At 40.5% G+C, this 24,469-nt stretch overlaps 1 protein-coding gene across 17 annotated transcripts in view; it reads left to right on the top strand.

Moving 5' to 3' along the window:
* Positions 1–24,469, top strand: part of LOC105469709 (protein phosphatase 6 regulatory subunit 3) — a 158,638-nt gene that overhangs the window by 17,152 nt on the left and 117,017 nt on the right. The gene's annotated exons all lie outside the window — the stretch shown is intronic.

Genomic DNA, 24,469 nt, shown 5'->3' with positions numbered 1-24,469 from the left:
CAGGGGGCCAGGAGGGTCTTTTTCCCCTTGGAGACACTGAATAAACTGTGTTGTGCGCCTGCATTTGGACTGTGGTCTGTCACATGAGGTCAAGGTGGAATTTTTTACTTGTGGTATTAAAAATGTTTGGATTTTGGAGCATTTATGATTTTGGATTGTTTGATGAGGGATGCTCAACCTATACTTTTATATTGTCGTTCTTAAAAAGGTTGTTTTGCCTAATATCCAGTTCTGGCTCAATGATTGTTTTCCCTTAGCACTTTGACAGCACTTCCATCTTCTTTTGCCATTGTTGGTGTTGAGAGTGATTAGAAGTTAGGTGTCAGTTGTTCCTCTGCGGGTCATCTCTAGCTTCTAAACTCTTTCTTCCATTTTTTAAAGTCTTTTTTTCTCATTATTCTTCAATTTCATTAAGAATTATTTATGTAGAGTTCTTATTTCTTATCCTTTCTCTGCCTGAGGGTTGGTTTCTTTCTTTCTTTTTTTTTTTTTTTTGAGACCGGTCCTTGCTCTATCGCGCAGGCTGGAGTGCAGTGGTGCTATCCTGGCTCACTGTAGCCTTGGACACCTGGACTCACGTGATCCTCCCACCTCAGCCTTCCGAGTAGCTGGAACTACAGGTGCAAGCCACCACCCCTGGCTAATTTTTGTATATATATATTTTTTTTGATGAACAGGGTTTTGCTATGTTGACCAGGCTGGTCTCCTAGACTCAAGTGATTATCCTGCCTTGGCCTCCCAAAGTGCTGGGATAACAAGTGTGAGTTACCACGCCTGGCCTGGTATATTTCTTCAATTAAAAAAAAAATTCTCAGCCATTTTTGCTTTGATATTTCTCACCTGCTTTTTCAGTTATCTCCTTCTAGTACTCTTTTGAGATCTTATAGTTAGTATATTTTCTATAATGCGTTGTTTCAGCTATATGGACTATATATTCTGTAGGTAATACCAGTGGTTGCATGCTTTTCTGCTCTGATCTTTTGATGTTTCTTTCTGAAAACTTATTTCCTCTTGTGTTTGCTGTTTTTGATTTTGTGGTAACCAATCTTTGTCTGCCATGCTCTAATTTGATGAGAATGGCCAAATGCCCTCAGTACATTTGTAGTCAATGTTCAACAAATATTTTTTGAGCTCTTCTATACCAGACACTGTCTGGGCACTTGGTATTTACCGAAGAACAGAATAGATAATATTCTGTACCTTGGTGGAACTTAGCATCTAGTGAAACAAACTTCTAGGGTAGGGATGGAGGTAGCTGTGAGAATTTTCTTGTTTTTGTAAGCCTAGCTTTGCATTTAAAGAGGTGCTTTAATATCAGTGTCCAGGATTTTTACATATTCCGGGCTTAAAGTGCTTCTCCTGTTGGCCAGTCAGCAAATGTTTTGTTTTATTTTTAGGTTGCTGGTATTATCTGCTATTTTGGATTATTCTTTTGGAGTCTCGATATGTCCAAATAACCAAGTACCAGATATGTGTTCTGAATAATTGCCAGCTAGTATTCAAAATATTTTAAAAATTACAATAGGGGATTTTCATTTTGCTAAGAGTTAGCAAATATATGACTTTTCCCCTCCTTCATATGGAGTGTTCTTGTGTCAATTTCAGGAAATTCTTAGAGATTTTCAACTCTTTTACATTAGTTAGCTCATTTTTTATATCCAGAAATGGGAAAGATTTCAAGGATAATTACCATTTTGAAATGGGATCATTTGATTGCTAGAAAATGTTAACATTGACTCCAGCTAAGTACAGAACATTAAAAACAATCTGGAAAAAGGGATATGGATCAAAATAGATTATGAGCCAAATCTGTCTCGAGGAAGGAAGAGAGTAGAGTTCAGCATTTATAATACATGGCCTATCCCAAGAGAGGGGAGGGACTATTTTATACATAAAAAAAATTAAAAACCTTACTTTGACCAATAAATTAAAAAGAGGCAATCAGAAACAAGAGCCATGGAGGGACATAATGACACATAGGCTGGGGCTAGTACTGGAGTTCATTTTGTGACACTCTGGTATCAGATCCTGTCAGTTCTGGTCCTGTCTCTGCCATGGTCTTCATTGAGGGTTAGGGGCTTTGGTGGCAGCAGGAGCACACTGCTGATCCCAGAAGCACAGGGTTAAGAACTAACTGCCTTGAATATGATCTTAGTGATTTTCAGTGGAGCCAAGGAGTTTGAATTGCATAGGCAGTATAACTTCATCAAACTTCAAAGAGCCAAAGCTTGATAATCTTTCAGGGTTATGAGAAAAAGAATGAGAGGGGATTATAGAGGACATGGGTTAGAGAGAGAGAGCTGGTTTAGCAGAATTGTTGTGAGGATTAAAGATAAGTATTACTGGGCATGTTTGTATCTATCTCCAGGAGAAAGTAGAGTCCATTCTCTCCGTTTACCATATTGTCAGGCCTAACATTTTTCAGTTCTTGGTATCAGTTACTAGTAAAGTGCCTCATGGTTAGTGTAAACCTTCAGCAGCCTGCTGTGCTTACTTACCTCCACTTGCAGGAGGTAGGTGTGTCTTTTTATTTTTCTTGCTGAGTGCCTGCTGTTAAATTGTCACTTGCGCTTGATTCTTTACATGTGTTACTTTTAACTCTTTATTCCTTCTAGATGAGTGTGAAGTGTGAGGTAGTCATCTTAAGATGAAGCAGCTGGGAAGAAGGGAGGCAGTCTGGCCATAATGGTTAGGAAGAAGGTCATTAAGGTAGTCAGAAATGGGATAGAACCTTGGTTTGACCATGACTAGCTGTCTGACCTTGGGCAAGTTGTCTCACCTTTCTTTTTTTTTTTTTTTTTTTTTTTGAGACGGAGTCTCGCTCTGTCGCCCAGGCTGGAGTGCAGTGGCGCAATCTTGGCTCACTGCAAGCTCCCCCTCCCAGGTTTACGCCATTCTCCTGCCTCAGCCTCCCAAGTAGCTGGGACTACAGGCGCCCGCCACCTCGCCTGGCTAGTTTTTTGTATTTTTGTAGAGACGGGGTTTCACTGTGTTAGCCAGGATGGTCTCGATCTCCTGAACTCGTGATCCGTCCATCTCGGCCTCCCAAAGTGCTGGGATTACAGGCTTGAGCCACTGCGCCCGGCCAAGTTGTCTCACCTTTCTAAGCTCCAGTTTCTTCACATGTAAAATGAGAATCATATTAAAATTATCCCAGCCAGGTGCGGTGGCTCATGCCTGTAATCCCAGCACTTAGCACTTTGGGAGGCTGAGGCAGGCGGATCACCTGAGGTCAAGAGTTCAAGACTAGCCTGGCCAACATGGTGAAACCCTGTCTCTACTAAAAAAAAAAAAAAAAAAAAAAAAAAAAAAAAAAAAAATTAGCCAGGTGTGGTGGCGGGCACCTGTAATCCCAGCTACTTAGGAGGCTGAGGCAGGAAAATCGCTTGAACACGGGAGGCAGAGGTTGCAGTGAGCCAAGATAATGCCAGTGCATTCCAGCCTGGGCAACAGAGTGAGACTGCCAAAAAAAAAAAAAGAAAAAAAAGAAAAAAAAAAACTAAACTCCTACCTTTCCCATAGAAAATGACTTTGGGTAATTTGAAATTGTGGAGTGTTTTGTTTTTGCAAGTTTTCTAGTGTAGAAGTCCTAAACTTACACAGAATAAGTGGTTAAATGTTAATTAATAGTAGCTTATTTTATGCACTCTGGCTTTGGTTTTGAAGTCTTGACTGTGGAGGTAGGATATTGTAAACTTTTTTATTCAACGGACTTTCCTTTTTTGGTTTGGGATAGAAAGTCTTAGCTTTTTTAAAAAAAATTAATGTGTGATATTTATTTTGAAAAAAATTATAGAGAAGGCTAAAACCCATTCTGATCACCTTTTCCAAATCCTTTTCCATCTTCTGTTGTTACTGGTTTTGTGTTTCCTTTCTTGATTTTTTTTCTGGATATTTGCGTATATTTGCTGGGTATGTGTGTTTTATATAAATATAATAGCACCATACTATTGTGCGGTTCTTTTTTCATTCATCTCTTTTCACTGAGTCCCATGTAGTACTAATAGGTCTACCTTTTTCTTTTTAATAGCTGCATACTAAGGGTATACTTTATCGCCGTTTCCCATATCAGGGGTCTTTAGATTTTGTTGTTGTTATCACAAACAATTCAGCTGGCTTTTAGTTCGATGTAATAAAGTTGTTTGTTCTCAGAAGCCTTTAGAATTACATTGTTCAGTACAGAAATAAAACACTAAGTTATAAGCTGAGTTCTTATGCTTTTTTGTCCTTGCAAGTAAAGTACAAATGTTTAAGCAAAGGGAAGAAAACTTTTCTTAGAAATGTATTTTGTTTATCTCCTTTCAAAATGAGATATGACATTGCTTTTAAATTCTATAAATGACTAATTATTTAGCAAATCTTTTAAACTTGTGGGAAAATACATAACATAAAGTTTGCATTTTCACCATTTCTAAAAAAGTTCCCAGCAAAATTGAGCGAAAAATATGGAGAGTTCCCATATACTCCTGTCTCCACACTTTTGCAATAACATCCCTCAGGAGAATGGTGCATTTGTTAGAGTTGATGAACCTACAGCAACACATTATCGTCCAAAGTCCATACTTTACATTAGGGTTTACTCTTGGTGTTACACACTCTGTAAGTTTTTTAGGCTGGAGTGTAGTGGTGTGATCTTGGTTCACTGTAACCTCTGCCTCTTGGGTTCCAGTGATTCCCCTGCCTCAGCCTCCTGAGTAGCTGGGATTACAGGCACTTGCCACCAGCCTGGCTAACTTTTGTATTTTTAGTAGAGACGGGGTTTTACCATGTTGGCCAGCCTGGTCTCAAATTCCTGACTTCAGGTGATCTGCCCTCCTTGGTCTCCCAAAGTGCTGGGATTACAGGTGTGAGCTACTGTGCCCAGTCATATTCTATAAGTCATATTCTATAAGAAAAATGTGTAAGGACATGTAGACACCATTGTATCATACAGAATAGTTTCACTGCCCTAGAAATCCTCTGTGCCTCATCTATTCATTCCCACCTCACTGCAACCTCTGGCAACCACTAATCCTTTTACTGTCTGCATAGCTTTGTCCTTTCCAGAATGTCGTACATTGTTTATGTAGCCTTTTTATATTGGCTTCTTTCACATAATAATATGCGTTAAGTTTTCTTCATGTCTTTTCATGGCTTGATAGCTCATTCCTTTTTCGTGCTGAATAATATTCCATTGTCTGGATGTACCAAAATTTATTCATTCACCTACTGAAAGACATCTTGGTTGTTTCCAAATTTTGGCAATTGTGGGTAAAGATGCTGTAAATATCCGTGTGCAGGTTTTTGTGTGGACATAAGTTTTTCAGTATACTTGGGCAAATACCAAGGAGTATGACTGCTGTATAGTACAGAAAGAGTATGTTTAGTTTTGGAAGAAACTGCCAATTCATATTCCACAGTGGCTGTACCATTTTATATTTCCACCAACAATGAATGAGAGTTCCTCTTGCCCCACATTCTTGCCAGTGTTTCATGATGTGTCTTGGGTTTGGCCATTTTAATAGATGAGGGCTATCTCATTGTTGCTTTAATTTGCAGTTCCCTAATGATGTATGATGTTGAACATGTTTTCAAATGCTTACTTGCTCTCTGTAATGTTTGCTCAGGTCTTTCGTCCATTTTAAAATCACGTTTTCGGCCGGGCGCGGTGGCTCAAGCCTGTAATCCCAGCACTTTGGGAGGCTGAGACGGGCGGATCACGAGGTCAGGAGATCGAGACCATCCTGGCTAACACGGTGAAACCCCGTCTCTACTACAAAATCCAAAAAGCTAGCCGGGCGAGGTGGCGGGCGCCTGTAGTCCCAGCTACTCGGGAGGCTGAGGCAGGAGAATGGCGTGAACCCGGGAGGCGGAGCTTGCAGTGAGCTGAGATCCGGCCACTGCACTCCAGCCTGGGCTACAGAGCGAGACTCCGTCTCAAAAAAAAAAAAAAAAAAAAAATCACGTTTTCATTTTTTTGAGTTGTAAGTGTTTTTGTATATAAAATATATATTTTTTGAGACGGAGTTTCGCGCTCGTTGCCCAGGGTGGAGTGTAATGACATAGTCTTGACTCACTGCAACCTCTACCTCCTGAGTTCAAGCGATTTTCCTGCCTCAGCCTCCTGAGAAGCTGAGATTACAGGTGCTGGCCACCACGCCCAGCTAATTTTTGTATTTTAGTAGAGATGGGGTTTCACCGTGTTTGGTCAGGCTGGTCCCAAACTCCTGACCTCAGGTGATCCACCCACCTCGGCCTCCCAAAGTGCTGAGATTATAGGCATGAGCCAGAGCGCCCAGCCTTCTTTATATATTTTGGATAATAGTTGATTATCAAATGTGTTGTCAGATTTTGATCAGGATTGCATTGAATCTGTAGATAAAGTTAGGCAGAATTGATATCATGACAGTATTGAGCCTTCTTATCCATGAACATGGAATATCTCTTCATTTGTTTAGTTCTTCTTTGGGGTCTGTCATCAGAGTTTTATAGTTTTCCTCATATAGATTTTGTACATATTTTGTTTTATACCTAAGTATTTCATTTTTTGGATATGCTAATATAATTTTTTTTTCATTTTCAAATTCCACTTGGTTCCTTGCAGGTATATAGGAAAGCAATTGATGTTTGTATATTAACCTTGTAGCCTGTAACCTTGGTATAATCGCTTATTAGTTCGGGGACTTTTGTTTTTTCACTTCCTTCAGATTTTCTCCATCATGTTGTCTGTCAAAAAAGACAGTTTTATTTTATCCTTTCCAATCTGTACACTTTTTATTTCCTTTTCTTACTGACTTCCAGTATGATGTGATGGAAGAGGATGGGGAGAGGGAACATCTTTGCCTGCTTCCTGATCTTAGTGGGAAAGCTTTAATTTCTCACCATCTATTATGATGACAGTTGTAGGTTTTTGATAGATGTTGTTTATCAAGTTGAGGAAGCTTCTTACTATTCCTAGTTTTCTGAGTGTTTTTTGAAATCATGAACAGGTGTTGGATTTTGTTAAATGCCTTTTCTGCATCTGTTGATGTGATCATATGAGTCTTCTTGAACCTATTGATTTGATGGACCATATTACTTGATTTAAAAAATTATTTATTTTGAGACAAGAGTCTCACTTTGTCACCTAGGCTGGAGTGCAGTGGGATGATCTTGGCTCACTGCAGCCTTGGCCTTCTGGGCTTAAGCAATCCTGTCTCAGCCTCCCAGGTAGCAGGGACTACAGGTATGTGCCATCATGCCCGGCAAAGATTTTTGAATATTAAAGCAGCCTTGGCTGGGCACGGTGGCTCACACCTATAATCTCAACACTTTGCGAGGCTGAGGCAGACGGATCACTTGAGGCCAGGAGTTGGAGACCAGCCTGGGTAACACAGTGAAACCCCGTCTTAACTAAAGATACAAAAAAAAAAAAAAAAAAAAAGCTATGCCTAATTTTTTGAGACTCAAAAAGAGTCTCAAAAAGAAAAAAATTAAAGCAGCCTTAAATACGGGATAAATGCTTGGTTGTGGTATATAGTTTTTTTAATACATAATGCTTTTTATGTATAATTCTTTTTATATGTTGATTCAGTTTTCTCATATTTTGTTGAGGATTTTTACATCTGTGTTCATGAGAGATATTGGTCTGTACTTGCCTTGTAGTGTCCTTGTCTGGTTTTGGTATTATGGTTATGCCGACCTCATAGAATAGAATTAGAAAGTATTCCGTCTGCGACAGCTGGGCGCCGTGGCTCACATCTGTAATCCCAACACTCTGGGAGGCCGAGGCGGGTGGATCACAGGGTCAGGAGATCAAGACCATCCTGGCTAACACGGTGAAACCCCATTTCTACTAAAAATACAGAAATGTAGTTGGGTGTGGTGGTGGGCACCTGTAGTCTCAACTCCTCAGGAGGCTGAGGCAGGAGAATGGCATGAACCTGGGAGGCGGAGCTTGCAGTGAGCTGAGATCACGCCCTGCACTCCAGCCTGGGCAACAGAGCAAGACTCCGTCTAAAAAAAAAAAATATTCTCTTTTCTGGAAGCGATTTTAGAGAATTGGTAAAATTTTTTCCTTAAATATTCAGTAGAATTCACCAGTGAACCCATGTGGGCCTAGTGCTCTCTGTTTTAGAAGGTTATTCAAATTTTAAATTTATAGGCCCTTAAGATGATCTCTGTTTGTGTACATTTTGGCAGATTGTTTCTTTCAAGGAATTCTTCCATTTCATTTAGGTTATTAAAGTTTTGAGCATAGAATAGTTGATGATATTTCCTTATTCCTTTAATGACCATGGTATCTGTAGTAATGTCATTTTTCATTTTTAGTATTGGAAATTTATGTCTTCTCTCATTTCTCTTTCTCCTCAGCCTGGCTAGAGTTGCGTTGATTTTATTGTTCTTTTCTGAAAACCACCTTTTGTCTTTTTCTCTCTTGATTTCCTGTTTTCAGTTTCATTGATTTCTGCTCTAATTCTTTCTTCTTTTCTTAATGGTTACTTTGGAATTAATTTGCTCTACTTTTTCTGGTTTCCTAAGATAGAAGATTAGATTATTGGTTCTGGATCTTCTTTTTTAGTGTATTACTCAATGCTATAAATTTCCTTCTAGACACTGTTTTTGCTGTATCCCACAAGTTTTGATAAATTGTATTTTTCAAGGCCAGGTGCGATGGCTCATGCCTGTAATCCCAGCACTTTAGGAGGCCGAGGCAGGCGGATCACTTGAGGCCAGGAGTTAGATCAGCCTGGTGGCCAACATGGCAAAACCCCATCTCCTCTAAAAATACAAAAATTAGCCAGGCATGGTGGCACATGCCTGTAATCCCAGCTACTCAGGAGGCTGAGGCATGAGAATTGCCTGAACCTGGGAGGCAGAGGTTGCAGTGAATGTGGATTGCACCACTGCACTCCAGCTTGGGTGACAGAGCAAGACTGTCTCAAAAAATAAAAAAAATAAAAAATTGTATTTTTTTTTCTTTTCTTTTTTTTTTTTTTTTTTTGAGGCGGAGTCTCGCTCTGTCGCCCAGGCTGGAGTGCTGTGGCCGGATCTCAGCTCGCTGGAGTGCTGTGGCCGGATCTCAGCTCACTGCAAGCTCCGCCTCCCAGGTTCCCGCCATTCTCCTGCCTCAGCCTCCCGAGTAGCTGGGACTACAGGCGCCCGCCACCTCGCCCGGCTAGTTTTTGTATTTTTTAGTAGAGACGGGGTTTCACCGTGTTAGCCAGGATGGTCTCGATCTCCTGACCTCGTGATCCGCCCGTCTCAGCCTCCCAAAGTGCTGGGATTACAGGCTTGAGCCACCGCGCCCGGCCATAAAATTGTATTTTTTTATTTACTTAAAAATACTTTTAACTTTCTCTTGAGATTTGTTTTTGACCCCCATGTTATTTAGAAGTATGTTATTTAATCTTCAGGTATTTGGGGATTTTTCAGTTGTCTTTATGTTATTGATTTCTAGTTTAATTTCATTGTGGTCTGAGAGTACATTGTATGATTTCTGTTATGTGTTAAGGCCCAGAGTGTGGGCTGTCTTGGTGAATGTTCTATATGAACTTCAGAAGAGTCTGCTGTTGTTGAGATAATGTATAGATGTCAATTATATCCAGTAGATTGATGGTGCTATTGAGTTCATCATGTCCTTAATGATTTTCTACCTGTTGGATTTGCCCATTTCTACCTGTTGGATTTGCCCATTTCTGATGGAGGGGTGTTGAAGTTTCCAACTATGATAGTAGATTCATCTGTTCCCCCTTGCAGGTCTATCAGTTTTTGTCTCATGTATTTTGACAGTGTTATTAGGCAAATACACATTAAGGATTGTTACGTCTTCTTGGAATATTTCCTTCTCTATCATTATATAATACCTCTCTTTAGCCTTGATAACTTATTATGAGGTCTGCTGTGTCTGCAATTAATACAGCTACTCCTGTTAACTTTTGATTAGAGTTAGCATGATATATCTTTTTCCATCCCTTTCCTTTTTTTTTTTTTTTTTTAAACAGGGACTCGCTCTGTAGCCCAGGCTGCAGTGCAGTGGCACAGTCATAGCTCAGTGTAACCTCCCAAGTGTGTGCCACCATACCCAGCTAATTAAAAAAAAATTTTTTTTTGTAGAGATGGTGGCTCGCTGTGTTGCCCAGGCTGGTCTTGAGCTCCTGGGCTCAAGCAGTCCTCCTATCTTGGCCTCCCAAAGAGTTAGGATTATAGGTGTGAGCCCGGCCCCCCATTCCTTTACTTTTGATCTACATGTGTCTTTGTATTTAAAGTGGCTTTGTTTTCTTATTTTTGGTTTCTATGTTTTTGTTGGGAGCCACGGGGGAACGGCTTCTTCCCTGTCAACAGAGGTGCTCACAATTTTCTCAGCCACTCCAAGTTTGGGCCCTAGAGCACCTGGGGGGTCCTGGTGATGGCTGGACACATCAGGCATGTTCTCATCGTGTAGAGGGGCACTGGCTAGTTGTAGGGTGTGTCCTGATTGATCATGATGGCCTCCTTGGTGTAGGGGCGGAGTAGGGGTAGAATCACAGAAGCTGGTGATGGTTAAGGACACATTGGCTCAGGCATTCTTGAGGAAGGCAACAAGTCTCGCTGCCATCTTGGTCTTGAATCTGGCAACAGCTAGGTTCCTTGTAGACGACATATAGTTGCGTCTTACTTTTTGATACACTCTGAAAATTGCTCTTTTAATTGGTGTACTTAGACCATTGACCTTTAATGTGATTATTGATACAGTTGGATTAATATCTGTGATACTTGCTGCTGTTTTCCAGGTTTTGCCCTTATTTTTTTGTTCCTCCTTTTGTCACATATACTTTTTCTGCCTTTTTTTGGTTTTAATTGATCATTTTATATGATTTCCATTTTTATCTTCTTTCTTAGCATATTTATTAAACTACTGTTTTTGACTTTTAAAGGGTTACACTGGAGTTTGCAATATTTATTTACGGTTAATCTACGTCCACTTCCAAATAACACTACACAGGTAATGCATGTACAGGCATACCTCATTTTATTGTGGCTCACTTTATTACACTTCGCGGATACTCTGTGCGTGTGTTTTAAGGAACAAATTGAAGATTTATGGAACCTTGTATTTGCTAGGCTATCAGTGCTATTTTTCCAGTTGCATGTGCTCACTTTAGCATTTTTTATTGGTAAAATACTTATAATTAAAGTCTGTGCTTTTTTTTTTTTTAAAGACGTAACGGTATTGCTCTCTTAATAGTGTAAACATAATGTTTGCATATGGGAAACCAATATGTTTGTGTGACTCACTTTATTGTGACATTTGCTTTATTGTGATAGTCTGGAACTGATCCTGTAATATCTCTGAGGTATGCCTTTACCAGTAATAACAAATATTTCTGATTCCTCATTCCTGTCTTGTCATTTTTACTTATTCATAAGCATGTATGAATACATAAGGAAGCATACTTAATTGAGTACATTGTTATTGTTATTTTTTTGAACAAACTACTGTTAATTAAGAATAAGAAAAATCAACTTTTTTTTGAATCTTCACTTATTCCCTCTCCAGTACTCTAATTTGTGTTTCCTACCTGGATCATTTTCCTTCTCTCTGAAGTAATTTTGTCATCATAGGTTTACTGGAAACAAATCCCCTCAATTTTGTTTGTCTCTTTCACGTTGAAGGATACTTTTGCAGGGTGCAGAATTCTAGGTTGGTGTTATTTTTCCCCCTCTCAGTACCGTAAATATTTTATTCTACTCTTTCCTGCTTGCATGGTTTCTAAGGAGAAGTTAGATGTAATTCTTGCCTTTGCTACCCTGTAGGTAAAGTCCCCCCCCAACTCTGATTTCTTTTAAGATTTTTTTTGGATTTTCTGAAATTTGACTATGATATTCCTCGGTGTTGTTTTTTTTGGTGGGGGTAAGTGGGGAGGTCATTGCTTGGCTTTTTATTGGCATTGTTTCCTGAGCTTCTGGATCTATGGTTTGGTGCCTGACAACAATCTGGGAAAATCTCAGTCATTATTACTTCAAATATTGCTTCTTTCCCCCTTTTTCCAGATATTCCCATCACATGTGTTATACCTTTTGTAGTTGTCCCATAGTTCTTGGATATTTTCTGGTTTTCTTTTTTTTTTCTTTTGTATTTTTTCTCTTTCCTTTTCAGTTACAGAAGTTTCTATTGTCATATCCTAATACTCAGATTCTTTCTTCAACCGTGTTTAGTCTACTAATAGATCCACAGAGGGATTCTTCATTTCTGTTACAGTGTCTTTTTCTCTAGCATTTCTAGTTGATTATTTCTTAGAATTTCCATCTGTCTCCTTATGTTGTCTTTCTGTTCTTGCTTGTTGTCTGCCTTTTTCACTAAAGGCTTTAGCGTATTAATCGTGTTTTTAAAAAAATTGCTTGTAGCCGGGCATGGCCTATAATCTCAGCACTTTGGGAGGCTGAGGCAGGCAGGTTGCTTGACTCAGGAGTTTGAGACCAACCTGGCCAACATGATGAAACCCCATCTCTACAAAAAGTACAAAAATTTGCTGGGCATGGTGGCGCCCACCTGTAGTCCCAGCTACTTTTAGGGCTGAGGCAGGAGGATCACTTGAGCCTAGGAAGTCAAGGCTGCAGTGAGCCTTGTTTGTGTCACTGCACTCCAGCCTGGGTGACAAAGGGAGATCCTGTCTCCAAAAAATAAAAATTGCTGGTTTGGTAATTTTGCCATTCCAGCCATCTCTGACTCTGGTAGTGATGCTTGTTCAGTGTCATTGTTAAACATTTTTTTTCCCGAAGTCTCAGTGTTTCAGCCAGAAGGTTGTTAAGTGTCTTTAGCTGTGTGTGTGTGTGTCTGTGTGTTTGAGACAGAGTCTTGCTCTGTTGCCCAGGCCGGAGCGCAGTGGTGCAGTCATCTTCTAGGTGCAAGGATCCTCCCACCTCAGCCTCCTGAGTAGCTAGGACTACAGTCAGACACCACTGTGCCCAGCTATGTTTTTAAAAATTTATTTTTTATAGAGACGGGTGTTGCTGTGTTGCTCAGGCTTGTCCTGAACTCCTGGGCTCAAGCAGTCCTCCTACCTCACCCTCCTAAAGTGTTGGGTTTACAGCTGTGAGCCACTGCTCCCAGCCCATTTTAACTGTTTTGGAGTGGACAGTTCAGTGGCATTAAGTACATCCACGTTGTTGATCAACCATCACCACCATCCATCTCCAGAATGGTTTTCATCTTCCCGTACTGAAACACAGTACCCATTAAATCATCTTTTGGCTTCCTTGGGCTACATTGAAAGAAGAGTTGCCTTGGGCTAAACATAAATTACAGTTAACACTAATGATAGCTGATGAGCTTAAAAAAAAATCACAAAAAAAACTCCACGTTTTAAGAAAGTTTATGAATTTGTGTTAGGCCTCATTCAAAGCTGTCCTGGGCCACTGGTTGGACAAGCTTACATTAAACACTGACTTCCCATTAGCCACTCCCGCCCAGACCCTGAGAACTCCCATTCTACTGTCTTCATGAATTTGACTACTCTTTTTTTTTTTTTTTTTTTTGAGACGGAGTCTCGCTCTGTCACCCAGGCTGGAGTGCAGTGGCCGGATCTCAGCTCACTGCAAGCTCCGCCTCTCGGGTTTACGCCATTCTCCGGCCTCAGCCTCCCGAGTAGCTGGGACTATAGGCGCCCGCCACCTCGCCCGGCTAGTTTTTTGTATTTCTTAATAGAGACGGGGTTTCACCGTGTTAGCCAGGATGGTCTCGATCTCCTGACCTCGTGATCCGCCCGTCTCGGCCTCCCAAAGTGCTGGGATTACAGGCTTGAGCCACCGCGCCCGGCCTGAATTTGACTACTCTTAAGTACCTTGTGTAAATTGCATCATACAGTATTTGTCCTTTTATCACTGGCTTCAAGCACAGTGTCTTCAAGGTTTACCCGTGTTGTAGCATGTGTCTGAATTTCCTTTCTTTTTTTTATTTTTAAATTTTTTAGAGACAGGGTCTTGCTCTTTTGCTGGATACAGTGGCATGATCATAGCTCACTGCAACGTCATACTCCTGGGCTCAAGGGATCTTCCCACCTTAGCCTCCCGAGTAGCTGGAACTGTGGGTGTGCACCACCATGCCTGGCTAAGTTTTATTTTTATTTTTTGAGGTTGCCCAGGCTAGTCTTGCCTGGCTTCAAGTGATCCTCCCACCTTGGCCTCCCAAAGTGCTGGGATTTCAGGCCTAAGCCACTGCGCCTGACAGACTTTCCTTTAAGGCTGAATTATATTTCATTATATGTATATACAACATTGGTTATCCATTTATCCATCAATGGACACTACATTGCCTCTGGCTTTTGGCCAGTGAGAGTGATGCTGCCATGAACATGGGTGTATAAACATCTGTTCAAGGCTCTGCTTTCAGTTCTTTAGGGTATATACCCAGAAGTGGAGTAGCTAGATCATATGGCAGTTCTCATTCTACTTTTTTGAGGAGCTGCCATACTGTTTTCTGTGACTGCACCGTTTTACATTGCCCCAGTGGCGCATGAGGGTTTCACTTTGTCCACATTAGCTAGCACCTTTTTTTGCGTGCTTAGACATGAGCTGTACGGTGGTTTTCAAAGCATTGTTGGTTGCTTAAATCCTTCTGGCAGCAAAATCCAGGGAAGTTTTCTTTGTAGAATTTACAAGGTCTGTGGTACTATATTTTCCTGGTTCTCTTCCTACCATTCTTGGCGTCTCTTAATTTTCTTCCGGGCCACTTTCACATTTTGTTCTCCAGCCTTTATTATTTTCCACACTGTCCCTTGGGTGGTCTCCACTTTCATGGCTGAACTTACCAGGTATGTGCTAATGATGCTCATACCTACTTCTAACCCTGATGTTCTGTTGAGTTCTGGTGCTTAATGGGCATTTCCACTTGTGCTCATTCTGCCCTCAAAGCAGTTATGACCCTGGTAATGTAGGGTCTAAGTGCTAGTGAGCCTGAGTCCTGATACTTCCAAAGCCTGGTTATTTGCTCTCTTAGCTTCAGTTTCCTTGCTTACATATGGGAAGGATAACCGTTATTTTAAGGATTAAATGATAGTTCATATAATGTTTAGATTACAGTATGCATTGGTGGTAGTTAGCATGTCTAGCCATTATCACTATTATTCTTTGTATAATTTCTTCCTCAATTTCATAAATTTTTAAAAATTGTCATGAGATTATGTAATCAAAAGGTGTTGCCATTTTTAATTTTTAATTTTTTAGAGACGCAGTCACCAGGCTGGTGTGCAATGGTACGAACATAGCTTGCTGCAACTTTCAGTCCTGGGTTCAAAGTGATCCTCCTGCTACAGCCTCCCAGTAGCTAGGACAACAGGTGTGAGCCATAATGCCTGGGTTAAAAAAAATTACATAATATGTATAAAACATATATAATATATAACATATTATATATAATATAACATATAATATAACATATATAACATATATGTTTTATATATAATATGTTATATATTATATATGTTTTATACATATTTTATATATAGTAGAGATAAGGTCTTACTGTGTTGCCCAGGGTGATCTCAGACTCCAGACCTCCCACAGTACTGGATTAGAGGCATGAGCCACTGCGCCTGGTCAAGGTACTGTTATTTTTATTAATCTCGTATGTCATTATAGTACTCTTTTTTAAAAAAAGCTGATACCTGAGCAGGTGCGGTGGCTCATGCCTGTAATCCCAGCACTTTGGGAGGCCGAGGTGGGCAGATCATGAGGTTGGGAAATGAGACCACCTTGGCTAACATGGTGAAACCCCATCTCTACTAAAAATACAAAAAAATTAGCTGGGCGTGGTGGTGGGCTCCTGTAGTCCCAGCTACTCTGGAGGCTGAGGCAGGAGAATAGCGTGAACCCGGGAGGTGGAGCTTGCAGTGAGCCGAGATCACACCACTGCACTCCAGCCTAGGTGACAGAGCGAGACACCGTCTCAAAAAAATAAATAATTAAAAAAAGCTGGTACCTGTATGCAAGTATATCAGCAATAGATGAATGGACCTGTTTCCCTATATTCCCCTCCCAGTATTAATTAGTTCTAATTATTTATGATTTGTTTGCTGGTTCACTGGATATAAAGGAATACCTTATGGATTTTCATTAAGAAAATTAATGAAAAACTAATAAAAAGTTAAATGTTAATGAAATGTTGACTTGCATTTTGGTTTTTTCTTGGCTGATTTCTTGATCACTGGGTTTCTATTTCTTTGGCTCCCACTAGGTATTGTATAAGCTTAAAAATTATCCTCTGGTGTTTTGAGTTTACTCCCCTTTTTGAAAGGACTCTGTTTTGTTTTAATCTCTGTACTTTGTATCATTGCTTCTCTATTGTCTGGATCTTATGCATCACCCAGCCCCATTATTGAGAACTGTATTTACAGCGAGCCCCTTCAAAACAAATTTTATATTTGTTTTTACAATATACAGTTAATTTCTTAGTGTCATCAGCTATAAATGGAGTTATGAGAAATAAATGAAAATTATTCAATAAATATTTCAGTGCCTGTGACATGCCAGACTAAAAAATGTTTAAGAACTGCCTGGCACATATGAGATCCTCTGTAAAAGTAGTAGCCGTTGTGATACTTCCACATGTACCATAAACTTTTCTTTTCATAATTTGGTAGGCAGTAGCATGATGGAAATAGGGTGGCATTTTTGTGTCCTTCCTTAGGCACTTCCCTACTGTGTTACCTGGGTCAGTTACTATCTTTCCAGCTCAGATTATTTGTAAAACATGATATAACTTACTATATAAGATTGTGAGGGTCAAATGTAAATGTGTGAATACATTTGGTAAAGCAAAGTACAGATGCTAAAACCCTTAAAAAAATCTTTTCTTAGCACCTTCCTTTGCAAATATAGATTGCATTTTTCTTTTATAACAGCTTTATTGAGACAACTCACCCACTTAATGCATACAATTTAATGCTTTTTAGTATATTCATGGAGTTATGCAACTGTCATCACAATCACTTAGAATATTTTCATTATTCCACAAGAAACCCTATACCCGTTAGTAATTAGTAATCACTTTTCATTTTTCTCTCATCTCACTATACCTAGGCAACCACTACTGTACTTTCTGTTCCTATAGATGTGCCTATTCTGTGCATTTTATGTAAATGGAATCATACAAACATGGTCTTTTTTTGGGACTAGCTTTTTCCCCCTTAGCCATCTTTTCAAGATTTATCTGTGTAACATATATCAGTACTTCATTTCTTTCTTTTGCCAAATGATACTCATTATGTGGGGAATATTACCTTATATTTATTCATTCATCAGTTGATAGATACTTGGATGTTTCTGAGTTTTGGCTTTTATGAATAACGGTACTGTGGACATTTATGTACAAATTTTTCTGTCAAAGTATGTTTTAATTCTCTTGGATACATACCTAGGAGTAGAATTGTTGGGTCATTATGGAGCTCTGTGTTTATTCTTTTGAGAAACTGCGAGACTATTCTCCAAAGTTTCTACACCATTTTACATTCCCACTAGCAGAGTGTAAGGATTCTGATTTTGTTACATCCATGCCAACACTTTTGTTTTTTGAGACAGAGTCTCACTCTGTTGCCCAGGCTGAAGTGTAGTGGTGCAGTCACAGCTCAGTACATGATAGCCTTGACCTCCTGGGCTGAAGTGATCCTCCCACTTCAGCCTCCCAAGTAGCTGGGACCACAGGCATGTACCACCACATCTGGCTAATTTTTTTGAGTTTTTCTTTTTTCTTTTTTTTTTTGTTGTTGTTATTAAGACAAGGTTTCACTACGTTGTCCAGGCTGGTCTTGAGCTCCTGGGCTCAAGCAATCCTCTCCTCTCACCTTGGCTTCCCAAAGTGCTGGGATTACAGGTGTGAGCCACTGTGCCCAGCCTTTCCCATCCCTTCCCATTTCCCCTTCCTTTTTGAGATTGGGTCTCTCTGTGTTGTCCAGGCTGGACAGGGACTCCTGGATTCAAGCAATCCTCCTGCCTTAGCCTCTCTAGTGGCTGGGAATGTAGACATGTGACATTGCACTTGCCTCATTTGCTTTTTATTTTTTTTGAGACAGTCTTACTCTGTCACCCAGACTGGAGTGCAGTAGTGCAACCTCCGCCACCTGGGTTCAAGCAATTCTGTGCCTCAGCCTCCTGAGTAGCTGGGATTACAGGTGTGTGCCACTGCATCTGGCTAATTTTTGTATTTTTAGTAGAGTCTGGATTTTGCCATGTTGGCCAGGCTGGTCTCAAACTCCTGGCCTCAAGCAATTCACCCACCTCGGCTTCCTAAAGTGTTGGGATTACAGCAGTCTACTGTGCCTGGCCTCACTTGCTTATTTTAAAATTGAGTTGTTTGTCTTTATTACTGAGTTGTAGGAGTTTCTTATCTGTTCTGTATTCCTGTCTTTTTTTTGTTTTTCTTTTGAGACAGAGTCTTGCTCTCTCGCCCAGGCTGGAGTGCAGTGATGCAGTCTTGGCTCACTGCAAACTCCGCTTCCCGGATTCACGCCGTTTTCCTGCCTCAGCCTCCCACGTAGCTGGGATTACCGGTGCCTGCCTCCATGCCCGGCTAATTTTTTGTATTTTTAGTAGAGACCGGGTTTCACTGTTTTAACCAGGATGGTCTCGATCTCCTGACCTCATGATCCACCCGCCTCGGCCTCCTAAAGTGCTGGGATTACAGACGTGAGCCACGGCACCTGGCCTCTATATTCACCTGGCCTCTGTATCCCTGTCTTTTGAGATAGGGTTTCACTCTGTCACCTGGCTGGAGTGCAATGGTGTGATCACTGCTCACTGCAGCCTCCACTTCCTGGGTTCAGGTGATCTTCCCACCTCAGCCTCCTGAGTGTATGCTGCAGGAGGGACTACAAGTGTATACTACCATGCCTGACTGATTTTTTTGTACTTTTTATAGAAACGGGGTTTTACCATGTTGCCCATGCTGGTCTCAAACTCCTGGGCTCAAATGGTCTGCCTCCCTCTGCCTCCCAAAATGCTGGGACTACAGGCATGAGCCACTGCGCCCAACCTTGTATTTGTATATAAATCTTTATCAGATATGTGATTTGTCAGTATTCCATTCTTTGGGTTTTCTTTTCACTTCTTGATGGTGTTATTACTGAAGGATGAAAACTTTTAATTTGAAGTGCAATTATCTTATTTTTCTTTTGTCTTGTGTTTTTGGTGTCATATCTAAGAAAGTTTTGCTTAATCCATGGCCACAAAAATTAACTCCTGTGTTTTTTTCTGAGTTTTGATTGCCTTGTTTTTTAATAACCATACTTTATTGGATAGGTAAAAGAACCTTGGTTCAGATGAGATCATTGTTGTTTATTGTTGGATATTTAGGAACCATGTATTTGTGGATGACCTGGATTGTTTGTTCTGTGGTTTTCCCCACAGTGTCGTCTTCCTCTATATTTAGACATTTCTTTCTATTATAAGCACTTTGAACATTATTATATATGACTTTGTGTTCAGTATAAACACCTTAGAATAAACTCATAGAAGTAGAATAATTGAACCAGGGGTATGTAGATTTTAACAGCTTTTTGTTATCTGTGGCCAGAAAAATTACCCCAGTTACCATTTTACCAGCAGTTCCAGTCAGTTTTATGTTAATACATTTTAAAATTTGTTTTATTGGGGTAAATTTGAACATACAGAAATTGAACAGTATAATGAAACTATCAATTAACCCAGCTCCAACAGCCATACACTAAAGGCCAGTCTTGTCCCACTTAACTTCCCCATTTCCCACCTCTCTTCTATATTGTTACTACTTAAAAACTCTATTGAATTACAGTAGAAATATAGAAAAGTACATATAATAAGTAGATTTTCACAAGCTGAAATCCACCTGGGCAATGTCCACTTCCAGTTACGCCCTCTCTAGGGGCAGCCGGTATTCTAACAGCTAACAGCACCGATTAGCTTTGCCCAGTTTTATTTCTATTAAATAGAGTCTTACAGTAGGTACTCTTATATCTTTCTCTTGATGTTGTTTGTAAGATTATTGAAGTCATTGCATACTGCTGATTATTTGTTACTGGTGCTTCACAAAATTTTGTCATAGGAAATTGTTCTGTTGTTGATGGACATTGGATAGATGGTAGCTTTGGGCTGTTACAAATAGTGCTGCTCTGAACATTCAGTTTGTGTCTTTTGGTCAAAGACATACGTATGCGTGTCTGTTGTTCAGTATACCTAAGGGTGAAACTGTTAGGGCATAGAGGTGTATGTATAGTGGTGGCATCTACTAAAGCTGTTGTACCAAATTAGGCTTCCATCAGCAGTGTGTGAAGTTCCACTTACTCTGGATCCTCTCCAGTGTTTCATATTTTTCATCCTTTTCATTTTAGCCATGCTGGTAGCTGTGTAGTGATGTCTTATGGCAATTTTAATTTACAATAGTGAGGTCAACTGCCTTTTCATATGTTTATTGGTCATTTGGATATCCTTTTTTATGAAACATGTTTAAGCCTTTTTAAAAATATTATCTTTTTTTTTGTTTGTATTACCTTTCTATTTTTTTGCTGCATAATAAATTATCCCCAAGTGTAGTGGATTAAAACAGCAATCAACATTATCTTGCAGTTTCTGGGAGTCAGAAACTTGGGAGTGGCATGGTTGTCTGCTTCTGGCTTGGGTGTGATTAGCTCTCTGAAGCCTTTGTAGATCCGCTGGAGAATCTGTTCTAAGGTGCCTCATTCACGTGCCTGGCAAGTAGGTTCTGGTTCTGGCTCTGGCTGTTGGTGGGAGACCTCAGGTCTTTTTCACATCAGCTTTTGCCAGGGATGTGTTAGTGTCCTGTTCTCAGGACATGGTGATAACTTCTCATTGAGAAAGTGATTCAAGAGAAAGGGCCCCAAGTGTGGAAGCCGTCATTTTTGTGACCTAGTCTTGGAAGTCACGTAGTGTCTAATTTTCCCATGTTCTGTTTGTTAGAAGAGAGGCACATTGTGCACTTTTTAAAAAGTGACAGAGTCTCACTCCGTCACCTAGGCTGGAGTGCAGTGGCGCGATCACAGCTCACTGCAGCCTTGACCTTCCTGGCTCAAGGGATCCTTCCACTTCAGCCTCCTGAGTCGCTGGGCCCACAGGTGCGTGCACCACCACATCTGGCTAAGTTTTGTATTTTTTGTAGTTGGGGTTTTGCCATGTTTTCCAGGCTGGTCTCAAACTCCTGGGTTTGAGCATTCCTCCCACCTTGGCCCTCGAAAGTGCTGGGGATTATAGGCAAGAGCCACTGTGCCCAGCTGAGATGTATTTTAAAAGATCACTTGGTAGGATTTTTGTGTTTTGGACAGGCATCTCTTGTCAGATGTATGTATTGTGAATATCTTTATCTATTCTGTGGGTCCTTGTCATGTCTTTTGAGGTGAAGAAGTTCTATTAAATTTTTTTTCCTTTATAGTCCAGTTTTGTCCATTATATTTTGAAGATATTCAAATTATTATTGCTTCTTCTATAAATATGTCAGTATATGTCCTCAGAGAATAAGGACTCTTAACCGTAACAACCACAAAACCTCACATCTTAAAAATAAAATGAACACACAATTGCTTGACATCATTCAGTACTTAGACTTGAAAGTTCCAGTTGTTTCATATAACTTTTTTGTGTGGTTTTCTAATTTTGGCAGTGGCAAATCAGGATCCAAATAAGAGCCACTGTTTTTTTTTTCAGTCTGTGGGTTCCTCATTTTTTGCTCTTCTCCCACCATGCTATCCATTTGTGGGAGGACTGGGCTTCTTGTTTTGTGGTATTCCCTACAGTGTTGTGTAGCTTCTGTTTTCTGTGCACTGGTAGTTGGATCTTGAGGAAGTTTCTCTTGGAGAATAAACTTTGTTGGACTCTCACTTTAAACCTTTTTTTTTTTTTTTTTTTGAGACGAAATCTCAACTCTGTTGCCCAAGCTGGAGTGCAGTGGCACGATCTCAGCTCACTGCAACCTCCACCACCTGGGTTCAAGCGATTCTCCTACCTCACCCTCCCAAGTAGCTGGGACTACAGGCATGTGCCACCACGCCAGGCTGATTTTTGTATTTTTAGTAGAGACGAGGTTTCACCATCTTGGCCAGGCTGGTCTCAAACTCCGGGCCTCAAGTGATCTGCTCGCCTTGGCCTCCCAAAGTGCTGGGATTACAGGCGTGAGCCACTGTGCCCGGCCTTCAAATTATTTCTTAAAATGCATGTGTATTCAAAGTTTAAACTGAAAGAGTTGTTTTCTTAATTCCAACTGTATTTTTAAAGTATCATTCAACTTCAAGTAATAATTAAATTTTTCATGTTTTGTTTTTTAAGTGAATGTATGTAAATGATACCAATTTTTTGGCCACTAATTAATTCAGCAGATACCTTGGGTGCCTGCCCTGGGCCAATCCTAGCGCTTTTTGTGCTTTGGTCATACGGTAAGTCCTCACTTAACACCATTAACAGGTTCTTGGAAACTGCAAACTTAAGCAAAATGACATAGAACTAAAACAGTTTTATCTACCTCATCAGTGTTATAATGGGATGGCATTATCCAAGAAGCTGCCATATGTCATTTTGCTTAAAGTCACAGTTTGAAAAAACCTGTTAACACTATTAAGTGAGTACTTACTGTGTACATGGTTAAAGATGATGGACATGGGGCTGGTACCCTCATGAAATGCTCAGGACAGTGTTTCTACGAAAGACAATACAGGCTATGTATGTCATCTTACATTTTCTAGTAGCCACATGAAGAAAGTAAAAACCACATAAAACTAATTTTAATGTTTTATACAACCCAATATATCCAAAATATTATTTCAACATATAATCAGTAGGAAAATGAGATATTTTCACTTTTTTTTGTACTGAATCTTTGATTCCATTGCATATTTTATGCTCTTAGTACCTCGTAGATCAAACTAGTCACATTTCAAGTGCTCAAAAGCCTTATATGGCTACCATAGTAGGCATTATATATCAGAATTATTATTATTGTTCATGCTCACATGGGAGTTGCAGGAGGCGCTGACCAAGAACCCAAGTAAACAATGGGTTGGAGGGGCCAGAGGAGACTGGGAGATGAATTAGGAAGCTGTGTCCAAAGGGTATCTTACAAGATCTTTATGGATGAATGCACACTCCAGTTTACCTTATTCCAGGCCATGGCAAAAAATGCAGAGAAGGGAAAGTGTAAGGCGGAACTGACAATGTTTTGGTGAATTGGATTGAAAGGGAAAAGAGGCTATTTTCCGGGCTGCCTTTCACAACTGGGGTGTGCCTTTTACTGAGATGGGGAGAGTATGGTGAAGAGGAGGTTGGGTTGGGTGGGCAGTGTGTGATGGAGAGCAAAAGCTCCATTTTGGAGATATACCATGTGCTTGTGAGATATCCGAAGGGAAATGTCTGCTAGTCATCGGGTTACCTGTGTTTGAAATGCCATGATGGTGGTTTTGGTTTTATAAATTTGGACCTTAGTTGTGTTTATGGGGAGGAATTTTTCTTTTTTTTTTGAGATGGAGTCTCACTCTGTTGCCCAGGCTGGAGTGCAGTGATGTGATCTTGGCTCACTGCAACCTCTGCCTCCCAGGTTCAAATGATTCTCCTGCCTCAGCCTCCCGACTACCTGGGACTACAGGCATGCACCACCACGCCTAGCTAATTTTTGTATTTTTTAGTAGAGACAGGTTTCACCATATTGGACAGGCTGGTCTCAAACTCATGACCTTGTGATCCGCCTGCCTCAGCCTCCCAAAGTGCTGGGATTACAGACGTGAGCCACCGCGCCTGGCCTGGAGAGGTATATTTTAAAAACTCACGGAAATGGCTTTGTTTATTCAACAGAACTTGTCTTGAATCTCTCAGCGCTTTGTTTTAGTTGCTGGGGAAACAGCACAAATAAAACAAATGTGAATTTACTTCGAGCAAATGTGGTGCACTCAGGAAAGTGTGCTAGGTCCGCAGCCTGACCTCTGTGGGAGCCTCTGTGTTATCAGTGGGACAGAAGAAGGAAGGAAGGAAGGAGAGGAGCAGCCCTCCAACTAGGGAGACTGAGAAATGTCCAGTGAGAAAACGAGTGTGTGACATCAGAGAAGTCACGCGAGGAGAACGTTCTAATGAGGAGAGTCTTCTGGGGGACTGCCTTGCATGCTGCTGAGAGTGAGGTGTAAGTGAGGACAGAAGAGTTTCATTTGGATTTAGCCCCATCTGGAGGTTGTCAGTGACTTGAAAGAGCAGTTTGAACTGAGTGGTAGAGAGATTGCAGATTGGAATGAGGTGAAGAGGGAATGGTATCAAAGGACTCTTTTTCTTTTTTTTAAATAACCCCTACAAATCATTGAGAAGACCAACCCAGTAGAAAAGTAGACAAAGTATATAAACAGACAGTTGGCAGAAAAGTAAAGTATAAATGGTTCTTAAATATATGAACAGTGCTGAACCTCACTCAAGAGAAAAGCAAATGCATTGTTGACCAGGTGTGTGGAAACAGGCTTTCACACATCACTGGGGGAATATGGATATACCTGACCTCCGTGGAGAGCCACTTGGCCATGTA

This window comes from Macaca nemestrina, chromosome 12 (assembly GCF_043159975.1).
Source record: "Macaca nemestrina isolate mMacNem1 chromosome 12, mMacNem.hap1, whole genome shotgun sequence".
NCBI lineage: Eukaryota > Metazoa > Chordata > Mammalia > Primates > Cercopithecidae > Macaca > Macaca nemestrina.
Note: the sequence above shows the minus strand (reverse complement) of the source record. Positions and strands in the feature narration are given on the sequence as shown.